A 25,092-nucleotide genomic window follows, 5' to 3' on the forward strand; every position below is an offset into this window, starting at 1 on the left:
TTTTTTTCATAGCAGCATGGAGACCAGAAGATTCTTCAACTTTTATTTTATTTAAGATAAATTTATGAGTGATTTAAATAATTCTTACTTTTGCTGAAATGATTATCTATAATATAAAGTAAGCCTAAAGCAATACATTCTTTGCAATTAATGAAAACGTGAACAGAACGAGCTTGGAGGTAAACATATTTGCCTCTGGCTTTGAATGCAAGAGACTTTGCATCTGCCAAGCTCACCTCCACAGTCTTTAACGGCAAAAAGAAATTAGAGCTTTGATGTAAAGACTTTGAATTACTCATATCTGAAGTAAGCTTCCAGATACATGTGACTACATGCCATCCCTTCCTTAAAAAAAAAAAAAAAAGAAACAAATATGTATTCTTAAGCATTCATACTCTATGATTTTGGTAAACAAAAGCTTGTCTTATGAGTTTGCTTAAAAATCAACTGCAATCATCTTGTGCTGCTCACTGCTAATAGAATGCTTGCCACCACTTGGGAAATTAACTGCAGAAGTGAGAAAAAGAACTTTCTAGTTGAAAATGAGTTGTTAAATGCCTATTCATGAGAGCACGAGAAAGAACTTTGTTACTGTGAAGGTGACAGAGCACTGGAACAAGCTGATAGAGAGGTCGTGGAATCTCCTTCTCTGGAAATATTCAAGATCCACTTGGATGCTTTCCTGTGTAATCTACTGTAGGGCACTGCTTTAGCAGGAGGTGGGACTTGATCTCCAGAGGTCCCTTCCAGCTCATGATTCTATGTTACTCATCAAGAGCATAGCAAAAGATATGCATGTCAAATGCTAAAATTGTATTCACTGATTAGATCATACAAACGAGACTGGAAATCAAACTTGCTATTATAAAACTGGTGTTCAAAAAATGATATAGGTGTTTGCAGAAAGGCAGATAATACCTTTGAGCAGTATCACTGCTACTGCTTACAAATGTTATTTTAGTTGTAAAAGATTGCTACTACATTTGATTTTTGTGTTGTGAGTGTAGCAAAATTTCTATATGGAGCTACAGTATAATCAGTTAAATATGTCTGGATGTTTTAAATTATAGTAACAAATCTCTTTTACAGAGCACTACCAAAGTATGATCACTGGCATTCATTCCATCATAGACTAATATATTAATTATATAATATTTTTTTATGGAATTTTTGCATCTACTTCAGAAGAAATAAATAACAACTATTTTTCAGTGTTAAAAATATGATGGTACTTCAAGCTATAATGCTTGGTGATCTGGATGCTTTCCAGAGCAGTAAAATTCACAGTTTCTCTTGTGAGTTGTTCTTTTTCATAATCCAAGAAATTAAAAGGAAAAAAAAAAAAAGGAAAACAAAACAAAAAAAGATGGGAAATAAGACAGTACTTATCAGTTATTGTACCTTGAATTTTTGAAGCATCCCTGTAGCAGAAATGCTAAGTCATGGCCAGAAACATTGATTGAGCACCTGATGGAAGTGCAGGGCCAGCCCCGGGGAGCTCAGGTGTGTGCAGTGTACCTGAGTGTCTGGAAGGAGTGGAGCCAGGATCTAGCCCTTCCCAGACCTCATTTAAGGGTTGGTAGTGGAGGAAAGGCCATATTGCTGATGATTCCTGCCTACTTTAGGTCTTCTGAAGGGGAGCAGATTCGTTCCTTTACTTCTGTGCCCACAGCTCTTGATTTGAACAAGTCCTCACATGCTGTAGCTTAGGTCCATGCTACTCTGCTGTCACTGCTGTGTTTTCCGTTGTGTCACAATCCCCTAAGTTGTTTTAGTATGATGCACTTTTTCTCCCAGGTTATTCATTTAGTTCTCTACTGATAGGACAGTAGGCTCAAGCAAGACGTTGGGGTTTAACCCTGTGAGTTACGCTGATTAAGTAGAAAAGAGAAAAAGAGAAGTGATAAAATATTTAATTCTAGAGATATGGCCTTATGTTTGTTCTTCTAGATTTTTAGCCTACGCGTAGGGGAAAAAAATGCTAATTTTCTGACTGAGATCAATGAAAATTGCACCGTACAAAGTACAGATGGACAAATAAAAATGAGCCTGAAGACTCTACTATTGTATGAGGGATTTGCAAGAGTTTTTATGGAGAATTAAGCTGATATCTGAAGGGGAAGCTAAACTTTTCTGGTGTTCACAAAACTCTTCCTGCACTATACCAATCACATTGACAAATACGGTTCCTTCAGAAGTAAAGTTTTAAGGAATTTTGAAAAGGCCACCAAGTGTCTTTTAACTCCAGGATCTTCTGGCGTACTGTAGATACAAATGAAAAAAAATGTCTGATGCATCGTTTTTCTTCTGAGGAGAGCATTTGTAGTAGAAGAAAGAACTACCCAACTTTAGCGTAATGAACTAATGCAATGGAAAAGTATACTACAAACAAATAAAATCAGAGAAGTTATTGATATCTTATTATGCAATCTGTGCGATACAATCAGCATCAGTTTGTGTGATATGAATACAGTTTAAAAATACTCCTGCACATTTTCTATTTCTACATATTGTTATCAAAAGAGAGGCCGTTGGTAGCAAAGAGATCCTGTAGAACTTCACTGCAAGTCACGCATTCAAACAGCAGCATACTGATAGATTAGCATTAATCATCACAGATATATTCCTGCACTATACTTTGTAATTACTAAGGTTGCATCCCTTGAGTGTTTGTCTTTCCACAGCAAAACTAAACAGTGTTAAACATGCACACCTGCATGGTGGGTGTTTAGGTTTGGTGTTTTGTTTCATTTTTTTATTAATTTTGCATAGATAAATCAAACTAACTTTGAAAGAATAATCAGAATCATTTTGATCAGAATATCTTCTCAAATGCCTACCTCTTTCTTTTTTTTTTTTTTCCTACGTATTTATTTTTTCTTTATTAATTCAAAGAATGGTCAGACATTGCCTTGAAATACTTCTGGAAGAAATGTGTTTATTACAATATGAAATAATTAAACAAATGGTTTAATGAAGTCAAGGTATTATAAACAGTTTTTGTTTATAGAGGTGAGCCGAATACCTTTCCCAAATTTGCTCCTTCTAATCAGTAAACAAATCTTTGATTGGAAGAACCCTTTGGTCCCTCAGTAGTTACTGTGCTGTGATCTGCAGTATGTTCTGTCTTGCTTTATATCTGAAAATACTTTTTTTTTTTTACCTTTTTTTTTTATTATGTAGTTTCTGGAGTGGAACACTTGCAAAGGTGGGAATATTATCCTTCCTTCATTTCCTTTCCCCACTAAACATCAGGTTAGATCACAAGAACCATTTGGGGATAATTAGCATTTACTTCTCATCCAGAAGTAGATAAAGTGACGTAAAATCTCAAGATGACTTAAGACCATGCCTGTGTTTTACTCTAAAATACGTGATAGATTTTTATGATTGTAAAACTTAAAAAAACTTTATTAGTGTCATGCATGTCTTTTGCTACAGTTGAGAAAGCTCTAACTACTAACTGTGTTAATGTTTACAACCCCTAGTAGCCCTAATGCTATCAACGCTGTAATGAGAGCAGAGAATGTTGTTTCTGACATCTTTGAAATTCACAAATGCAGCTGAGGCTTGTGTTGGCAGTGCTCTTAGAACAAAGCATTGTTAAGGCTGTGTCCTGAATATCTTTTGTAATTAACTTAGTAGCTAGAAAACTTGTTATCGCTTAATATTCCACAAGTCGGGGCTCAGTGAATCAGTGGGACTGGAATGGAGATGTTTCTAGCAGTACTGCCCATATTTTAGATTTTTTTTTAAATTGTAGCCTTGAGATTGCAAAAGGCAATATATTTATATACTATAATTAATACAAAGTTGAATGGAATATTACACTACAATATTATAAAAAAGGAATTATTTTTGAGAGACATCACAAATGAAGCAGTACAGTACAGGGAATGCAAAAATTAGCAGTGACTGAACATTGATAAACTCACTGTTTGTGTACAGAAATGGATATAGAGAAATATTCTTTGTGACATACTTCAAACAAAAAAAGGAAAATCTTTTAAATATCTTTCCACATTAACTCTGAGGTTTAAAAGTAAATGCAGGTGCTAATTTTGTCTCAGTTAAAATATGAGCATTCAAGTGAACAGATAAATACCAGACTTTTGAATTATGATGACTGAGAAGGTGCTTTCAGACTTTCGTTCTGGCGTGAAGTTTGAGTGTTCTGTCACTAAAGCCTATGTCAGAAGCAAGAAGCTGGGACATCAAATGAAAGAAAACACTGTGTCTCTAAATATCCAGATCTTATGCTGACATACGTACCATTTTCATTTAAATGAATAACAAAAATGTCTGCAAAATATTCATATACTTTAGTGAAAATTCCCACTGAATTTAATATGAAATTCTTTAGGTGAAAGTAAGAATATATGTATATATTTATTCATAATGCTAACTGAAAAAAGAACTAACAATAAACATCTTTTATAATGATGAAGATAGACTTCATAATGACACCACCCTTTTCTAGAAACTTTTATTTTCTGTCTACTGATAAATGCTGAATAAATATCACAGGGCTAAAAAATGACTTTCATTTGTATGAAAAAAATACATAGAGCAAATTGTATTTTTAAAAGATGTAGTTAACTAAGGTCAAAAGGTTAAAAGAGGTCAATAATCCTGCATCATTAGTCTTTCCAGTAAAACATTGGCAAGGACCCCTTCCTCTCTCTCCCTGTTTTGGGGAGTTTTTGATTTCAATGTAGCTCATTAAACATCTCAAATTGAAGATCCCACAGGGAATGCAATACCTCTCTCTTTACTTTATCAAATCCTTCATCTAAAAATGATAAAATAAGGATCGTTCAGAGGAGCTCCATACTTCACTCCAAGGGAATAAACCTGGCCTTGGAAAAGCAGGCATTCAACCCATAAAAGGTAATAATTTATTGTTTGAATACTTCCTCAAAATGGTGGAGATCCAGATGCATATCTGCTCTGTTAGATAATCCTCTGTGTTGATCCTCCTGTTTTTGGTAATTGATAAACCTCTTCATCCTAGATACATAGAAATAGGTGCATATTTCTAACTAGTGTCCTACATTATAGCTGTTCTTGCTTCTAGTGGGCAAGTTCAGAACCAGGAACCCATTTACTGGGTTACCTCAATCCTGAGCAGAGGCAACTTCAGAGATTGGATGCTACTGTTCAAGGGCATGGTAATGATTTGACTGAGGAAGAAATTCAGTATACAATTGTGATTAGATCATAGAAACCTGTTCTTCTAAATGTACAGAATGCTGAATGTTGTAGTGTTGAGATTACGTAGCATTGAGATTCTGCAACTTAATACTCAAGCCAGGATAAGACAAATGTAGGTGTTGCTTATGGAGGTGCAACTGTCTTGTTAAGGTTAGTCAGAATTAAAAGTCATGTTCTGAATGCTTAGCAGCTACCATACTTAAATTCCAGATGTACTCTACAACATAAAGAACAAATCTAACAGTTTAAAGCCATTTGTCACCCTAAGTGCAGTATGATAACTGAGAAGAGACAAATTATTCAAAACTTCCCTACTTTTCCAGTTCTCATGTTGAGCTTTGATCAGTAGACTTCATTAATTCGTTACATAAAAGTCGTTTTTTCCCCTTATCTTTACATAGCAGGGGAATTACATTTTATTAATTAGTGGATACAAACAAAGGAATAAAAAGATCCTCTAAGTTCTTATTCAGTGAAAAAACCTTTGTGTTTGAATGCTCAGAAATATTTATAAACATTAGAATTATGACCATGCATATAGTCTCTTCAGTAAAATCAAGATGCTGATGGAAGGGTAGACAGACTAGCCATAAAACATAATCTTGGTGTCAGATTGAATACATTTATAGTTTATACATCAATAATACGTATTTCTTTCAAGTTCATTATCTCTTACTGATTTTAAAGACTACCCATATTTTTCTCGTAGGTTAGTATTCTTGTCATTCATTCACTTGACTGCTTTTTGGATAAGGGCCTGTAGCCACTCCTTTATTGAAATGGATGGTTGTGTTTACCCTTTATTCTGTGGCCTTCAAGCAAATTTTGTTGAATGACAGTATTGTAGCCATAATTGTAATTTATTACTTAAAACATGAAATTTATGTAAAAGTATCTTTAAGTATCAGTATTTTCCATATTGCTGGTAATGGTCTGCAGCAATATGACACAAAATTCACTGATAAATACTTTAATGCCTAAATGCTAACACATACACAATTCATCTACCTTGGCACATCTAAAACAGTAATTACCTAATGCCATTCACACAGTGTGGGGTTAATTGAAAGAGGTCTTGACCTTTGTGACCTGTCAGTTTTGCCTAGTCAGCTTGACCCAGGTCAGAGATTCTGCCTGATAGCTTTTTTTTTTTTGCATATCATAAAAGCTTCTTGTACTTAGAAATAGTGCTTATACATTTCTCTGCATCTACAGTTTTATGTACGTATGTATATCATAAGGGTGTGTATATGCATGCACAATAGTAACTAAACAAGAAATACTTTTTATTTTTCTTTCTCAACTAAAATAGACATCATGTAAATTGCAAAGTGAAGATGATATTTCTTTTCAGTTTGTATCCTAGTCATGATCGCAAAGCTAATTTCCTAGATGAGACAGTTGAAATTTATTGTTGCTTATGTTATCACAAATGACTCTGGAAAGAGATTTTGTCAGATACATAAGGTTTTCAAGTAGTAATATATACTAAAATAAATCATCTTTAATGTAAAAATATAATTAGTCACAGCTCTTAGCAACAGATGCACTTAAGAGAGCACAATACCTGTGATGCTGATTGAATTTTAAACCATGTTAAAACTGAAGCATTTCATGACATCTCCAAAACTTATTAAAACATATTTAAATCCAAAAGTTGTATACCTGAAAAGAAGGAAATATCAGAATTAAAGTTACTTCTGGAGACTGAACTCAGTCATTTTGTCCCAGATTTCTTTCTGTGCCTTTAATTCATGATCACAGAAATCACTGTCTCTGCTTGTCAGTTTCAGAGCTCAGAGCCACAGGAGGTACAAATGTGTTCAACTACCTGAAGGCAGTGTGGAATGACAACAGAGCCAGGTTCTTTTCACTGTTGCCCAGTGATAGCATAAAAGGCAATGGACACAAACTGGAACACAGTAGGTTCCCTCTGAATATCAAGAAACATTTATTGTGCAGGTAACCAAACAATGGCATATAATGCCCAGAGAGGTTGTGAAGTCTTCCTCTTTGGAGATAGTCAAAAGCTGCCTGTATAGTTCTGGGAATCTGGCTGACCATTCCCTAGTTAAAAGCAGATGAGCACCAGAGATCTCTAGTTAGTAATAACACATTTTCAACAGAGAAGATGAATTTGATAGTAGATTACTCTGATTTCAAAACAAAAGAATGGGTCCAGCAAATTAATTTGGCAAGGAACACATTTGTACTTAACCCACATTTCTTTATGCATCACATGTACCATAATCTTGTTTGCTTTGATATTTCTCAGATGCACTAATCTTTTCATCCTCTGAGATCAAATCTGAACTTCTATTGATTTTATGTTAAGGAAATCCACACATCCCTAGACAATAACTTTTGTACCCTGCCCCTGGTAGATCAGTTGTGTTTTCTGTCTATTGCATCACTATAAAACTAAATTTTTCTGGTTAGTTCACCAACAAAATCTCGTTTATACATGTTTATTTATATCCCTTTTGACATGTTGCCTTCTGTGAAATTTTCTGAATGTATGTCAAACTAAGTCAAAGAACTACAAGGGCAGGTTTTTTTTTTTTTTTTCTCTTCAACGTACTGAAGGAAGGCTCTTCTGCCAATCCTGTTGCTGGAGAATACATCCTTATATGTACTTTGTGAAGAAGGACTTTTGTTGTTAATGCTAGTGTGTTGTGACTTTCCAACATCACCTGTGAAGACAAAGTATCTTCCAGTTCCACCATGGGCTGAGATTTTAGTAAACTGAAGGGATTAAAGGCCAAAGAACACTAGATAGTTCACACACAGGTAAACATTGCTGAAGTATCAACAAATTCTTTAAATTATATACAATTCATACACTCTTCACTGCTCGCTCTTCTATGCTTATAACAATGCCCACCAGTTCGTTCTATTAACCAGGAAATAAAAGCTTTAGAAGAAGATAAAATGAGTAGAAAGTTTTCTAGAACGACTTATAAGAGATTTTCAGGGGAAGAATCCTACCAGTAAGATTAATTTATGAAAAGAATTGTTATAGAATTGATTATATCAAATTTTCTGAAATAGTACAACATTGAATCATTGAGTGGTCTCAGGAAAATAGACTGTGCTTCTGAGACATCCTGTTTTTATTTTCTAAGAGTTATTACTGGACTGAGTAAACTTTATAACTGCACATGACACTGAATTTGTAGAAATGGGATTGTATATTGTTTGTGAAATCTGCTTGGCATCTCCTGCTGCTCTGAGAATTTGCTGCAGAAAACTACTCTCTGTCTTCCACTTTTCTTATCTCTACCACTTTCACTTTCCACCACAGATCTCTTTCTCACTCCTATGCTTAATCTCCCTAATATTTTTTAACTATGATACATTAGATATTAAAGTTATCTTAAATTATCAACAGTGGAAGTAAAATATCGTATGAATATCAAAATATGATGCTTGCTGAGGTAGGTTTATACTCCCACGTTAGTCAACGAGATGCATATGTGTCAGTGTTTGAGTATTTTCTAAACACGTAGTAACTGCTATTTCTGGCACGTGTGTGGCTGATTGTTTCCAGAATGAACAAAACATAAGGCAGCATAATTATGCCTGGTAGATGCAGGCCACACTTTCAACAGTGGTCTTGTTTTTATAAATTAGCTAAATGGTTTCCAGAGAATGATGTGCTGAACTGTTTGGGACACATTTCTTTTAAGGAAATGATGAAAGGCTTTGCAAGTAGTTCCAAATGGTTCATATTTGCTTTGTGTAATAGTCAGGCATATTAGTCACCTGGAATGTATCTATAAAAGATTGAGGCTGCTTCAGAATAGTTTAATTTAATCTTTACTTTGATTCTTACCGCTATACTTATTCCTAGTAAAACTTTATCATATTAATGAAAAACTAATATAAAATTATGAATGGAATGATTATTGTTTTTGTCTTAAATCTGTATAGAGTGTTGCTTTACTTACATTTGCATTTTTGAAATATGGTGTTACTTAAGCAGTTTTATCAGTGGACCTAACTTCTTATTACAGAGAATATTTTCAGTAAAATGACAAAAAGTAAAAGTCATTGAAAAAATGTTAATTTCTGTGTGCAGTTAGAAGCTGCTGGAATAAAGTAGTTCACAGAAGACAAATGATTACTCAAAAATAATTTCTGCAAATTAATAAAAGAAATAGGAACTCATAGTGTGGCTTAGAAATATTACAAACTTAGCAAGGTTCTAGGGCAACATATCAAATAAAACTCATAAGCTTTGTTCTAATCTTTCCTTATGTACCCTGGAAATTATTTATTCATAAGTTACCTTCAGAATAAATGTCTTGTCCTAAAGGATACTGGTTTTCATATTCCTTGCCGTACTATCTGATCATATGATACTGAAGCCTACTGATATTTCTGATGATAGTCTCTGTTGGAATCTGAAGAGTAAACTGAAGAAAGATTTCTTTGAACAACACGGATTAATTTGTGTTTTTCCAGAGAAGATTTTTATAAAGGCATACTAATTTCATGAGCACTAAATGCTCTTGAAAGAGAAAAAATACATATTTTTATTTTATCAGATAAGACTATCTTTCTCCCATCCCATTTCCTCCCAGCAATATATCCAATAGCATTACTTAAATAACAGTAAGTATTTTTGAAAGTAAAGAGTTGCTAAAAGTGCCTGCCAAAAGCATTCCAACTTTCATAGAAAGAGAAGCAAAGGTCTTATGGCAAAAATTTTGAATGGACCTCAGACTCTGAAGACTTACACTTCTGACTTCTGCAACAAGTCAGTACCTTGTCTTAAAATGAGTTTACAAGCTTTACTGCTCATGAAGTTTGCTTGATAATGCTATGCTACCTGAGGTTCTAGAGATTAATCCAGTGTGAGCCTGAAGTTCAGGGCAAAAGTGAAGCAACATGTAGCCATACTTAGCCACAAGATTTGTGAAAATCTTAGTTGATATGACTTTGTACCTATATAAAGTCGTATGGCTTTTTTGGGAGGGGGAGGGGAGGAAAAGAAAGATAATCTGAAAATTGAGTTTTTCTTTTTAATCTCTTCAGATGAAATGAAGCAATGATAATTCTTTTTCAGTGCTTAGTCTGTAGCTTCTGATGACACCAGTATTTTTATTATTCCTCAGGGAAGGTTTTCAAATGATTCTCCAGGTTCTGCAGTGAATGTACTGTAATGAATCTCCTGTGAATTGTAATGAATCTCTTCCTAATTCAGAAGCTACTTTAAGCAAGCTTAATTCCATTTCAACTCCATATTCCATATATTAAGCAAGCTTAATTCTATTTCCTTATTATCTATTTCTGTTTAGAGATCTGCTTGACATGCTAACAGAAAAACAACAAAATCAGAAGCAAAAACATGCTGATCTTCAGTGTGATTCACTTACATTTTCCTAACAAATAGCTTAATAAATATTAATGTCTATTGCCCTGATAAAAAAAAAAAACAAACATGTGAAAAGAACTCATACCCTGTGCTCTGAGAGGCATGCTGATTGCTAAATATTTCTCACACATCTAACTTAAAAAGTGACACAATTCAGAATTCAGTTCTGGATGAATATGAGAGAAAGGCAAAAGTCCATAAAACTACAAGGAAAAAAAAGCAACAATAAAATATAAGAGAACCAGGAGAAGGACTGAGATGTGTCTCCAGGAATTGGTAGTCTTTGAAACTCCTTTCAAGACTTAATTGCCAAATCTTTCAGAGCTGCATTTTGAACCTGTTTGAAGTTTGTTTTGTTCTTTTTTTTTTTTTTTCCCCCAGAATAAAAGGTCCAGTTGTTTCCCAAGATCACAAATGAACTAGGTGTTATTAAAAGTTGTATTTTAAAGTAAAAAGCTCAGCATAAAGTGTATCTAGCATTTTGCTTTACCAGAAATGGATTATTTTTGTTGCACTTGCCACCAAATCAGCTTCATAAAATAAGCCTTTTTTTTTTTGCAGACTGTTAATGGAATAACTTTTCATTAAAATTTGCCTTTAAGAACTCTCAAATAATAATGCCAAAGGCTGACTTAATCTCTAAACAGTGCCAGCAGCTTTCAGAACAATTCAATGTGCTAATTGCTTCATACACTTTCCACAATATAGTCCTTCAATTCTAAATGATTTTTACAGAAAACTGCTATCATTGCAGTCTGCAGCAACTATTTATCTTGTCTTGATGTGGTATGCCTTTGAAAGAACTTAAGACATTGCAAGCTGAGAAAAGTAAATTGTTGAAATAAAGCCTACAAAAGGTTTTATTTTTGTCATGTCAGTAACAGTTCCTGAAAAAAGTCTTTACCTGTAAATGTCCTCTTTTAATCTGTACATTTTCTAAAGGAGAAAAAAAATATAATGGAACGGCTAAGACTGGAAGGGACTCATGAAGTTCATCTACAATAAATTTGCTCAAGCAAGGGCACGCAGCCCAGGACCATGTACAAGCAGCATCTGAATTTGTCCAAAGAAGGGATTCTGCAACCTCTCTTGGCACCCTTTTCAAACTCTCCATTCCCCACAATGTAAAGCATTTCTTGATGTTCACAGGGACTCTCTTGTGTCCCACTTTGTGCCTATTATCTCTTGGTAACCACTTAAAAGAGTCTGGCTCTGTCTTTTTTGTACCCTCCATTCAGGTGCTTATAGATATTGATAAGATCCCCAAAAGCCTCTTTGCCAGGCTGAACGGTTCCAAAACCCTCAGCTTCTCCTCACAGGAGAGGTGCTTCATTGCCTTGATCACCTTGGTGGCCCAAAGCTGGACTTGTTCAGTAGGTCCCTGTCTGTTTTACTGGGAGGCCTAGAAGTGGGTACAGCACTCCAGATGTAGCCTCGCCAATATTGAATAGGGAGGAAGGATCACCTTTCTTGACCTTTTGGCCACGTCTTGTCTAATGCAACCACGAAAACCACTATCCTTCTTAGCATCAAGAACACGTTGCTGTCTGCTGTTCAATTGGATCTTTACCTGAACTCCCAAGTCCTTTCATCTGTAGAGCTTCTTTCCAGGTGGGTAATTCCCAGCGTATACTGGTGCCTGGGATTGCTCCTTCTCAAGTGCAGGGCTCTGCACTACTTACTGAAGTCATGAGATTCTTGTCAGCCCACCTATCCAGGCTGTTACAGTTTTTCTGGAGGTCTGTGTGGCCCTCTGGTAAATCTTTTCCGAGGTTCATGTCACTGGTGAATTTACTGAATGTGTAATCTGCCCCATCATTTAGATTATTAATGAAGATGTTAAGCGAAACTGAATCTAGTACTGACCTCTGGGGTACTTTGCTGTCCAACCAGTTTTCTAACTATCTCCCCATCTACTAATTCATCCCATATTTCATCAGCTTGTCGCTACAGATCTTGTGGGAGATAGTGCCAAAGATCTTACTGAAGTCTATGTAGACATTATCCATTTCTCTCCCTACGTGCATCAGGCTGGTGATTTAATTACTGAAGATTGCCAGGTCAGGCACAACTTTGCTTTGGTGATTTCATACTATTATTTCTAATGCTTTTTTTTCTCCTTCATGTGCAGGGAATGGTTTCTAGAATTATCTGCTCCATGATCTTCAAGGGGAAATAGGTGAAGCTGACAAGCTCATGTCTTCTTTTCTGCACTTCCTGAAGATATGTTTGACATTTGCTTTCCTTTCATCTTCAGACAATCACTTGAGTTGTCAAAACTGAAGAAAGATTTTGAGTCTGGCCTTGAAATCACATATGCAGCTTCCTCACCACTTTCTCAATAGATGAATTCATCAAGGCCCATCCTCTTATGAATATCTATCGGTTCTGCCCACATATTCCACTTCTAAAACAAGCTAAAAGTATTGCTTTTAAAATCAAGTGAAAAGGAAGCAGTGCTTTAGTTGTCATGTGGGATGTGGAAAAGCTTTCTTTCTTGATGAGTGAGGATGAAATAGCTGGTATGAAACTTACATGTATTCCAATAAGTGATTTGGACATCCAGCATAGTTATTCTACATTGGTTTTTTTTTTTTTGTTTTATTTTTTTGTTCAAGGAAAGAATTAGTCGTCTGAGTGCTTGTAGAGAAGTGATTTACTCCCTTATCTCTTATTTAGAAAGTTCTTGTCTCTGGCCATGTTTAGAGTCCTAGAAGCCTATTTTTTTGCCAAACTTTTAACATTCTTAGCAATCAAAGCCACTTTAGATCTTTTCGTGTCTTATGCAAACCTCTGACTAACCTAAGAATAGACTCTGGTCTCCCATTTCCCTGAGGTTCACTCTGAAGAAGGGTAGTTGAAGAGGCAATTTGTCACGAGATGATTCCATCTTACCTGTTATGCATTGTGTAGCCAGCGCATTTATTCACAGAGAGAGAGGAGGCTGTTAACACTGCTGAATCAGTGCTTTCTAAACTGAGATCATAGAATCATAGAATTCTGTGCAGCAGATAGCAGGAGAGGGGCAGTCTGACAAACTGATGTCTGACATGAAAATATGGATAAAGCAAAGGTGTGGAATTGAATTCCTCCATGCGGAAAAAAATGGCACCTGTTCATATTCATTGATGCTTTTTGAATGTTTATGGAGACAAAAGAGTGGATATCAGTAGAGTAAGGTGGTGAATGGTATGTTTCAGCTGTAGTGACAGAGATGTGAAAGACAAGCCATGTTTCTGGATGGCCATGGAGATTTTTTTGAGAGTGGTATGCAGGCTCTCGTTCATCTCTGGTGAAATGCATAACCAATGGTGGTGACTATATTAAAAACTGATGTTTTGTAGCTGAGAATTTTCTCTATCAAATACTGCTACTGTGTTCTCTGTATTTGTTACAGTTTCCATGGAAATAAACAGGAGGTATTACTTTCAGAGCAAGATAAGTGTATGTATGAGTGTGTGTATGTGTGTGTTTATATCTTTATATATATATATATGTATATATTTGTCAGATGTGGACATGGTTAAAGTTGTTTGTACACTTTTGAGATACTGTTATCTGTTATTTACCTATGTATTTTGGAATGAACACACTTCCTTATTTATTCTTGTAGATGTCTCTGAAAATTGAGATTCATTTTAGAAAGAATAGACTTTTTGTTGTCTTTCCTTGGGATTTTCATTATAAAGAATTTACCTTGTATCTGGCTGGGAGGTAGGAAAGAGAGGCATTAGCAGAGAGACTTCCTGGAAGTGAATTAGCTGAGAACCTGTAAATTTGTCTTTTCTCTGGCATTTCTACCCCTGCATGATCACAATATTTCCTTCAAAGTAATTAGGTTAGAATCATTCTTACAATGGAAAAATAGAAAGAAAACTTTAGGGACATTTAAAGAAATTATATATATTTGGTACATTAAAAACTGAGCTGGAAAGCAAATTTTGTAAAAGGTTATATAATTAAATAAAATTTTATTTAATAGATTTTCCTCTTCCCATGACATCAACAGTTTTTCAGTACTCAAAACAAATGTATCTCATTTTCAAATGAAATTGAGGGGGATATTTTAAATAGTTGCAAACACATCTCAGATCTTGTAGTCATAACACGGTGTTTCTTCAGTCTCCTACCAGTGTTCTCCTAACTCTACACCTTTGATTAATTGGGTTTTAAGAGATTGAATTAGAAGCTAAATAGAAAGGAAAATTCAAGGTATTTAGCATATCTCCTGATTTGGGATGGTTAAGGAACCAGCAATATAAGTATGCACTACAGTGAATGGTAGGATAAATCCTACTTTTTAAAAAATAGCATTTGAGGAAATAAGGCCAGGCACTGGAGAGCAACACTGCAATTTATTGTACATAAATACTTCTTGGAACCCAATTTCCAAGTAGCCAGGCTAACACAAGGCAAGCTCTCCTCATTTAAAATCCTGTGAATCTGAGAGGATTATCAGTCTTACCACAGTGAAAGGCATGGACTATGTTGTGCATTTTTTGCTTTAGAAAGAAGCACAGAAAGTGTTGTGGCCAAACAGGGAAGATAAGCTCAGCAATAATCAGATAAGTGGGAACAGTTAATGACACAATTACAATGCACTAAATAGCTAAGTAGAATTGTAGATTCTCAGCAAGTAGGATATGTACCATTCAGAATTTGGCATGACTGTCATGTAGAGACATGTTAGTAGAATAAGAAAAAGAACTTGTACCTCACTAGATTCTCCCAGACCAGCTTCTGTGAGCAGATGGCGGTACAGAACTGATAAGTGTAAGTTCCATTTGGTTCTATATTCTGGTAGGTAGCAAGAAGTGATCCACAGGTGTATCAGTGGTACACTGTGTGTTTCACAGCACAATGCTTTCCCAACAAGCAATGCTTCAAAAGCAATCAAAATGGGATAATTACATACTGCTTTCACTTTAGGAAAAATAAAAATAAAAGAGGTACAAGGCTAGAAACTGGAAAGATTATATTACACATAATAGTGTCCCCAGCAAACTTGACAGACAATTCAGTGCCGTAGGACTTCAACTAGATTCTGTGGAGCTTTACAGCATCCAGGATTAAGCAATCTCTATGGCAAAAATGATCTTTTCAGGGATTTCAAATCACTGTTTAAGCAGCCATCAATATTACTAGAGGTGTTCTAAGGTAGCATGAAATCAGCAACTTAAATAAATGTAAATACTAATCCCCATGCTGATTGGTCCCATGTTCAGTTTATGTCTGTCTCTATTAACTTTTCCAGATTAGAAAAAAACAGTGCAGTGCTATAGAGTTTTATTTTAATCACCTATATTCAAATTAAAGAACCCCTAAAATGATGTTGTTTTGTGTCATGACTAAAACAAATTAGCATTTTTCTCTTCACACTTTTGCAGTGGAGTTTCCCTCCACCTGATACCCCAAAATAAAAGGAAGAATAAAACCAATAAGCACATGAAGCATTAGCATGCAACAGGAAAGTGGGCTGGTGTCTTTAACAGGGTACATCAGCAGTGATGTTTGGTCATACCAAATCTGTAGAAGGTCAACTTATTTTCCTGATTACTTTTAATCTTGGCTTCCTTAAGAATCTTTGCAGAGCTATTGTAATCACATGGCTCAGGCTAGTTCATTAAATCCTCAGCTTGTTGCTTGCAGATGTTTGAGGCAGGTGTTCTGCATAGACCAGGGAGTTTGCTTTTTTCTGCTGCGTGTTGCATTGAAGGTCAGAGGTTATACCTCAGTGGTAAGGTCTCAACTGCAAGGCAAGTCTCAGAGGTCTTTGTTAGGGGAGAAAAAGAATTCAGTCTCCTTAAAATTTATGTACTGCAAAAGATAACTGCACCTGCAGATTGCTGCTGTTATTGAAAACACATGATGGCTGTTGGAAGAAATATAAAATGCAACTCTGTAGTTCCTTTTGAGAATATGCAGAAACTCCAAATGATCTCCATTAGACCAGAGATACCCTAATGATTAATCTATCATTCAACAGTTCACAGATACAGTACAAAATGTGAGTTTTTTCAATACACTTGGGCATTCATTAAAATTCATATGTATCTAAACATTTATTTTGGGTAGTGGTGCATTCACCATCAAACAGTCACCCTGCATGATATAAGTTATGTCAGCAGGCAGGCATTCCCAATGACCCAGCTAGTTCATAATTGGAAAAGGTTAGTCCAGTCTTTCCTGACCACCTGTGTGTTGGCTTTTTAACTTCCCAAATGGAAAGAGCAAAGATAGATTCTTAGAGATCCAGGAAATCCTATGAAATAGACCACCCTTATTAGAGAATCTTCTGTCTTAAAAGGGCCACTGTAGGTTTAGAGGATAAAAATCTACTTTGGTTATGCTAGAAACAACCTCCAGTAAGTCTCAAAATTTTGGCAGTTTTTGTTATGTTACTCTGATATTAATGACATACATACAGAAAGAGATGGAAATGTCTTTGTGTTTCTTCTATTGACACATGCAGCAGTAACACTTCAGCATTCAGTAATGACTGTTGAGGCAGTGATGCTAATAACTGCAGAAAGTTGACAAAAGTTAAGACAAATGCTAGAATAGAATCAAAGCTTTCACTACCACTTGTTTGTCAGAAAGAGCCATTAATTTCTTACAGTTATCGTGTAGGAACTGTGAACAATCAATCTTTTATATTTGCATGTTGTTCTGAGCACTCATGAAAATTTTGTGTGAAATAATGATGGGTGTTATGGATGTGACAATAAGTGTGTTATGCCACTGTACTACATATGCCCTACACACTAAATACAGTTGGATAAATTGTGTACAATATTTTTTGATTTCTGAAAAATCTGTATTTATTAAGCCGTAATTTTCATAGTTTAATAAAGTGGAAATATAAAACAATCTAATTTCATTATTTGAAATATTTCTGAACATCTAATCTGAACAGCCTTAGCATTTGCCTGTTTATTTAGGAGATGCCTCATTTTCATCTGTTTTTTCTTTCCTTACTTTTTCTCGTGAATAGTGCACCTATGACATCACATCCAGAAATCCATCTGTAGTGCTTGTAATGTACTGTTTTCAACTGGATATGAATAGGACCAATGTTATAGTCTGGAATATTTTTGCAAGGATCAAAAATTAAAAAAATTTAAAAAATAATTTTAAAAAAAGAGACATCTAATATGCATATGCTCATGTAAGCCATAACTTTGAGGCAAACTCAAAGCCAATAGTGACCACTGTTAAAGGGTAAAACTGAACAGTGATTTAACTAGTTTTTTGCTACATTTTTACATGTACTGTACAGTGTACTGCTGAATGTTATCAAGATTTTAATAAAAATTTTTACACCATAATAATTTTTAGATTATGAAGCACAAACTCAGAATAGGCAGTGGGTATTGTTACACTGACAAATGCAATGTTTCTGATAGAAGACAAAATCCTGTGCAAATATTTTCTCCAGTTAAGTTATGAAGTGATTAACTAGTTTGATTCAGAACTGACATCATGCCAAGAGTCACCTGAATTAAGATGGTATCTAACCTTGAGAATACATGGGTTTAAACTCAATTTTCATAGTTTCTTTTATAACCAGAGTGATATGACTTAAAAAAACAAACAAATAATCTTTTTTCCAAATAAAATTTTTCAAAAAATTTCTGACAAGAACATCTGCATTTGCAACACTTGTCTAAGAACTGAAATCAAATTTTATTGCCTTTCCTACATGAAAAAAATTAAGTGCATATTTTTCATCATGATTAGCATCCATGTTAGATTTTAAATGAGACAGTTTATAGATCTTCCTAATTGCAAAGGCTGTGAGTGATAACTTGGATGGATATTCTACTTTTTCTCTGGTGAGCATCTCTCATCATGGTGTTAACACCGGTGAACTTAGGAAATTTCAGTTTTAACAAACCACTATTTTCTGGTGAAGATCTATTTTATCAAAGAAATTACAGCCACTTGTGCCAACAAGTCCTCTGTTACGCATATGCTTAATATGGAAGCAGAGCAGTGAGGAGAATCACTGAGTATGTAAACAGTCAAAATGGATAAATAGGATAAGACAAACCTTTATGTGCTATCACTAAGGTAAGACATTTAATGCACACTTAGAGTACATTTGTCACACTTACATTGAAAACTGGGGTATTGACTCATTCCATTATAGGTAAAGCAGTAAAATTAGGTTTACAATTACAAAATTAGACATGTGGGACACATTTACAAGCATAAATTCTTAAGTTAGCTTGACAGACTGTGCTTCTTACTCTTATGATGCTATGTTAATAGCACATTGATTTTATTATTTACTATGGATATATACAGTCTGTTTCAGGCAACATCTTTTCAAGACCATTTTGTGTGTTTTGCTCAGACTGTTCAACTCTTAGAGTTTCATTTTAGGATACATATATAGAAGCCCCTCTATAAATCTGTCACTACTTGGAGTAGGCATCTATGGAATATTCATATTCTGTGGCAACCCTTTTTCTTTCAGCTTCCAAAATTTCAAAGGAATGTCTGGTTTACTGGGTCACATCTGAACTTGCTAACTGCACATGCAAAGTCTATCAAATCAAAGCCATTCTCAGTAATGCTACTTCTCACAAAGTTGTACAATGTAAGCTGGAACAAAATGGCTATCTCCATCATGCAAACACAGAGAAAGTATTTTCAGCCTGAATTGAGTTTTAGAATTAAAACTCAACCAAAAGCCCAATTATATGGTGGTATCTTCCTCAGAATGTACTCTTCAGGCTCCAAAGGGTGAGAGGAGTCATGTGAATGAGTCAGCTGAGAAATGGTTCATACAGTACACATTTACTTTCTGATCACTCTAAAGGAAAGACTGGAGATACTTTTATATGATGAGCTGGCATAGTTGGTAGGTTCTGGAAATAAGACTGTGCTTCAGAAGTAAACTTTCAAGAGACTTTAGAAAAAAGTTACTACAGGTACTGTAGAGTGACTCAGGGATCAATTATGCAGTACAACATGGTTATGAACAGCTTTTTTTCATATCTGAGTTCAGTTGCTCACTTTCTCAGGCAGAAGGATGCCAGAGCCAATCATATGATTCTTTAAGTAAAAGAAAAACAACAACCAACCAGACAAAACCAGCACAAAGAAAATATGAAGAAATGACCACAGGCTTAGTATGTTTATCATGCTTTACATCTGTTTTTCTTACTATAACAGCAGAATAAACAAAAATGCATCAAAATCAATTTAAGCCCAAGAGGCTAGTATTTTTTTGCCACCAGTTCTACATTGTCATATGCGTGAAGAATAAATGTCTAGAAGACATACATTAAAAATGTTTGCAGGAAACAGTAAAGCAGTGTTTTTGTCACTTTTCAGAGGAAATATCACACTAGATCATCCTTCTTCAGAAGAAAAATTTGTCCAGGAAATCACACTACAATGAACTTTCCTTTCTTTCTTTTTAACCTCTAGGTTAAAAACACAAAACAAGGCAAAACTGGATAGCTTCTCACAACTACCTCTTGCTTGATCTATGTCTTCTCCCAAAACAGTTTTTCTATATTCCTGGAGCAGAGGATATTCCATCACGAGTATGAATGCAGATTGTGTACTGCAGGAAACTTTTTTTGGACTCCTTCCAGTTTATCTAACTGGAGATATGCCATTGCCTTACTCAGGATAAATATGCTGGCTGGTTGATTAATCATATCTCTGCCTTTAGAACCTCATTTTATACCTCTTTGTCTGTGCACTGACTCCTCCTCTCTTTATCTTGACTCTAAACAGTTTTTGAATATCAATCATTTGTTATGATCATCACCTGATCATCATCCCAATACTAGCCCAATAGGCAACAAATTATTTTGTAATTCCCTTTCATCATTATCTATTTTTTGTTAAAATCAATGGTAGCTTGAGGAGACTGCTGAAGAGGAAAATATTCTGAAGATGGTAGTTGTAGGTTCTTTTTTTCATCAAATACCTTTTCTGCTCTTTTAAAATTATTTTAAAATTGGATGGTTTTAGGTACTAGATGAGCAAGGATATGCAAAAAGTTGCACGTGGAAAAGGCTGAAACACTGTATGTCTTCTTTGCTTCAGATTGCACTAGCAAGACAAGCCTTCAGAGATCCCAGCTCTCTGGAGGAAAGGTGGGATAAAAGATGATGTACACTTGGTGGAAGAAGATCAGGACAGAAACACTCAAGTGAAGTAGACACGCATAACTGCAAAGGAAGGACCCACAAATACTGAGGGAGATGGAAGATGGCTACTCTCTTTGTTTGAACATGATGATTGGGAGAAGTGCCCAAAGGCTGGAAGAGGGGAAATGTCACTCGTATCTTCAAGAATGTCAAGAATTATGATGTAGGGAACTACAGGGTGGTCAGCCTCCTCTTGGACTTTGGGAAGGTAATGGAGCAGATAATCCTGGAAAAAAAACATTTCCAGGCTCAGGAAGGAGAAGAAAATCATCAGGAGCAGTCCATATGGATTCACCAATGAGAAGTCATGTCATTCATCAATATGATAAACTTCTGTGATGAAATGACTGGCTTGGTGGATGAGGGCAGAGAGGTGGATTTTGTTTTCCTGAATTTCATTAAGGCCTTTGAGACTGTCCACCATAAAATAGATAAGCTGTTGATTTATGGACTATATGAGAAGATAGTGAGGAGGATTGAAAATAGATTGAATGGCTGAGTCTAGATGGTGGTGATAGTTTGGAAAAACAGTGAAACACTCCACGGGTCAGTACTAGATTCAACCCTTCAGCATCTTCATCTGGATCTGAATGATGGGACAAAGTACCCCCAGCAAGTCTGCAAAGGACAGAAAACTGAAAGGCTTCGCTAATTTAAAAAAGTCGTGTGAGCTACCTGTTCTATATAGACCTTTTCGAGCAGGGGATTGGCAGGATGAGATCCAGAGGTATCTTTCTACTTCAACCATTATATGATTCTGTGATTCAAGTCACTTAGACCAAAATACATGAACATAAATGTCACCACGTGACTGATGCTTGAACCTCTAAACCGTTGTGATTCTGCAATTAAAAGACGGAGTTCAAGTTCAGTACAACATAAACTATTTTTTTAGTTCACGTGGTAGTTGAATAATCTATAATTAAGTGTGAATGTGCTAGAAGAGCAGGACAGAAGTGCATGTGTTTGCTTTGCTGGAATAGTGGTAGTACTGGTGATAAGGATGAGTACTGTGAACAGTAAAGAGTTTTTTGTTGCAAAAATAAGAATTTGTTTTTATGGAAATAAGGTCTGCATTTGAAAGATAAATAATATCATCCATATAAAGTATTACAGTATCAAAAACAGTATGGTAATTTGTCAGGACAACTTTCTAATATAAGCAACTAATTTCCTTACTGTACATACATAGCATTATATGAGGGCTGCTCTGAAAGAAATGCCTCCTATTTTATTGTGTTGGCCTGCAATTTCAGAGGCGGATGTTGCTGGTATGGCAGTAAAGGCAGAACCTTCCCACCAATATCCCATTACATGTTGTTGCTGTGTGCCAGATGAGAGCAGAGGGGTACTCTGACAAAACACGTCTGACACGGAAGCACAGATGAAGCAAAGATGTGGCATTGAACTCCTCCATGTGGCAAAAACTGCACCCAGTGACATTCATCAACACTTCCCGAATATTTATGGAGACTGAACAGTGTATGTGAGCAGAGAGAGGTGTTGGGTAGTGTGTTTCAGCAGTGGTGACAGCTACAGTGGGTCACCTCCACTGGTGCGGATTTTTACAAGTGCAACAAGTAGGATCTTGTTCATCTCTGGTGAAATGAATAACTAATGGTAGCAACTGTGTTGAAAGCTAGTATTTTGTAGCTGAAAATTTGCCAAATAGTCAAATAGTGTTATTGTGCTCTTTGTAGCTTTTGTAGTTTCCATGGAAATAAATAGGAGGGATTACTTTCAGAGTGAACTGTGTACCACAAAGCAGCTGTTATTGATGTGAGTATTTTATCACAGATCAAAACAGAATTTCTAGCGTACCCAACTTCCCAGCAGGAGCCATTAGGGAAAGAAACCTATGATTAATTTTGACAGCAACAGAATCTGTATTAAAAGAATGCGAGCCCCAGACCTAACAGGCTTATAAATTATGAATGAGTATGTGTGCTAAACCTGCTCAGACACTTGATTTAAAAGAATTGACACATAGGTGTGCCAGGAAAATATGAATTGCAGCGTAGGAGGTCTTTCAGAGAATTTTCAGCAAATATTATTGTAGTACTGTTGTGCTGCCTTGGGGGCTTGGATAAAACTTAACATAGCTTCGCAGGGAGAAAATAATAAGATGAATGAGGTATAACACAATCTTAACAGGGAAATTTTTCTTAGGTTTGTTTCATCACTCAAAAAGGGTGTGATGGGGTCTTTCTGTTGTGAGTTTTAGGTTACAGGGCAAATGTGTAAGATGCTAACGTAAAGAAAAACTTCTAAAAATGGAGAAAAAAAGTTTTGCTTGGATGCTTAGAGGCAGTGGAAGTCACAGTCAGCATGGTATGTAAAACCATTTTCGTGTTGCTGTTCACATGAGAATGTGACTTTTTCAGCAATTCTGAAAATCCACACAAGTAGTTGATGCATTAAAATGTAGATGCATTTCCAGAGGCACTTAATAGTTTATATAATATATCTACTTTGCCAAGTTGAACTCAGGTAATCATAGCCTGTTTTCTTAGCTTACCAACATTTTTTTTTTTGTTTTTCACAATGTGAAACTCAATTTCCTCCACTTAGTTACCACTATCCCTTCTTTCTCTGTTTATTCTCATTTTGAGGTGGCCATGTCACTATCAGCAAGGTCAAAGACAACTACAGGGGGATGGATATAGGCAAACCTTGATCTCTTCCTGTAAACAGGAATCATGTTAATGCGTAAAGAAAATAGCAACACTTGTTCAGATTATTTTTATTAAGTGGTGGTGCACCACAGTGGAGACATTTGTCTTGCAGAGCTGAAACAGAATCATCATTCTGTCTTTATCAAGAGAGTAGAAAGAGTCTCCTAAAGAATGTTTTATTTTGCTTATCTCTCACATTTGCTCTTTTGGTTGAGTTCCAAGACTACTAATACTTGTATATGTTCTCTATTTTGATCTTGACTGAATATCAGACATATGATTACTTTTCTTGTGTGCTGAATTTAGGCATCTTGACTCAGCAATATTTCTTTGTATTTCCTGGGAACTTTTGTTTTCTTTGTGAAGTTCAGTTTTATTACTATATCTGACAGTAAATTGATCAGATGAACTTTCTTCCAGAAGGAATTGTAGCTTCTGTCTGATCATGTGGAATGAAGCGAATTGCCTGGCTTTTGCAATTTGAGACATTTGGTTAGATAAACGATATTTATGTCTTACTGACTTGGAAAAATAAGTATTTCTGTTAAGGTCATCATATTAGATATCATATTCGAGATCCTTAGCAGCTTCCCAAATTGTATGTAAGTTAGACAAAAAAAAAGTATGCATCCAGTGATATGACTGATTCTACACATTTGATGTCCTTACATATTAATTCCCTGTTAGATACTTCATGTCTTCTAAAGGATGTCTCAGTACATGCTATTTTTATTATTTTACTGGCATGTCAAATCACATTGTCCAGTCTTAATAAATGCCTCTATTCCTTTAGTACATATATTTCTTACTACATTTAGGTACAAAACTCATTACTATTTGCTGAATTATGAGGGCTGCTCCAAAAGTAATGCCTCTCATTTTATTATGTTGGTTGGTATGGCAGTGGAGGCTGATCTAGTGTCTGGCAACCCTGATCATGACAGGGGGGCTGGAACTCAATCATTTTTGAAATCCCCTCCAACTTAAGTCATTCTATGATTCTATGATTCTGTGACAAAATGGCATCTGACATGAAAGTGTGGATGAAGCAAAGGCACATCACTGAACTCTTTCATGCAGAAAAAACAGCATCCATTGACTTTCATCGATGCTTGCTAAAAATTTATGGAGACCAAACAGTGGATTTGAGCACAGAGAGGCGTTGAGTGGTGTGTTTCAGCAGTGGTGACAGCTACAGATTTTTACAAGAGCAATATGCAGGCTCTTGTTCATTGCTGGCAAAAAGGTAGCTAATGCTAATGACTATGCTGAAAACTAGTGTTTTATAGCTGAGAATTTGCTTTGACAAATAGTGTTATTTTGCTCTTTGTATCTGTTATGGTTTCCTTGGAAATAAATAAGAGAATAAATAAATAAATGCATACTTTCATAGCAACCTACATATGTAATGATATTTTTAACAACTGCTGACACACACTTAAAGTCGATATTATGTGTTTAATTGTTGGCATAATTCAGTCAATTGTACAAATTATTCAAATCAGTAAGTTAAGGAAAATTACTATCACCCACATGTAAGCATAGTAAAGCTGTGTGTTAAACAAATCTGTTTTGTTTTACCTATCATAATTACATGTATCATTTTGCAACAATTGGTCAAAAATAATCTCTGATAATTTTTAAGAAC

The 25,092-nt window shown here is 35.4% G+C and overlaps 1 long non-coding RNA gene across 1 annotated transcript in view; it reads left to right on the forward strand.

Annotated features, from left to right (window-relative positions):
• Positions 1-4,810: 4,810 nt before the first annotated feature.
• Positions 4,811-25,092, forward strand: part of LOC149920020 (uncharacterized) — a 97,059-nt gene continuing 76,777 nt past the window's right edge. Inside the window, exon 1 of the long non-coding RNA XR_016463614.1 lies at positions 4,811-4,890. This is a non-coding gene — a long non-coding RNA (uncharacterized LOC149920020). The remainder of the gene's footprint in view (positions 4,891-25,092) is intronic.

The sequence above is a fragment of the Phasianus colchicus genome, chromosome 1 (genome assembly GCF_987193195.1).
Source record: "Phasianus colchicus chromosome 1, bPhaCol1.hap1.1, whole genome shotgun sequence".
Taxonomy (NCBI): domain Eukaryota; kingdom Metazoa; phylum Chordata; class Aves; order Galliformes; family Phasianidae; genus Phasianus; species Phasianus colchicus.